This window comes from Charadrius vociferus, unplaced genomic scaffold, assembly GCF_000708025.1.
Source record: "Charadrius vociferus isolate BGI_N301 unplaced genomic scaffold, ASM70802v2 scaffold16, whole genome shotgun sequence".
Lineage (NCBI taxonomy): Eukaryota > Metazoa > Chordata > Aves > Charadriiformes > Charadriidae > Charadrius > Charadrius vociferus.
Window position 1 is genome coordinate 303,999 of NW_009649167.1, and position 447 is coordinate 304,445.

Consider the following 447-nt stretch of genomic DNA (forward strand, 5'->3'; position numbering starts at 1 on the left):
GGAAAAGCAAATTAACTGAGCTTCTGGACTGAACAGACATGATCTTTAGAGTTTAGAAATATGATTTCCCCCTTCTCATTCCCTAATGAAACACAGAGGCAGGTCACTATAGCCTACTTTATTTTTCACATCTTTTGTTCTGAGATACAGTTACTTCTTTCTGGGGTTTATACTGAAGACCACAGAATCACAGAATCTTCAGAGTTGGAAGGGACCTCTAGAGATCATCTAGTCCAACTCCCCTGCTAAAGCAGGATTGCCCAGAGCACATTACTCAGAACTGCATCCAGGCGGGTTTTGAAAATCTCCAGAGAAGGGGACTCCACAACCTCCCTGGGCAGCCTGTGCTAGTGCTCTGTCACTCGAACTGTAAAGAAGTTTTTTCTTGTGTTGGATAAACGTCTGGTGTTTTGGGTGGTAGGAAAAAAGTGTCAGAAGCCCCAGCCA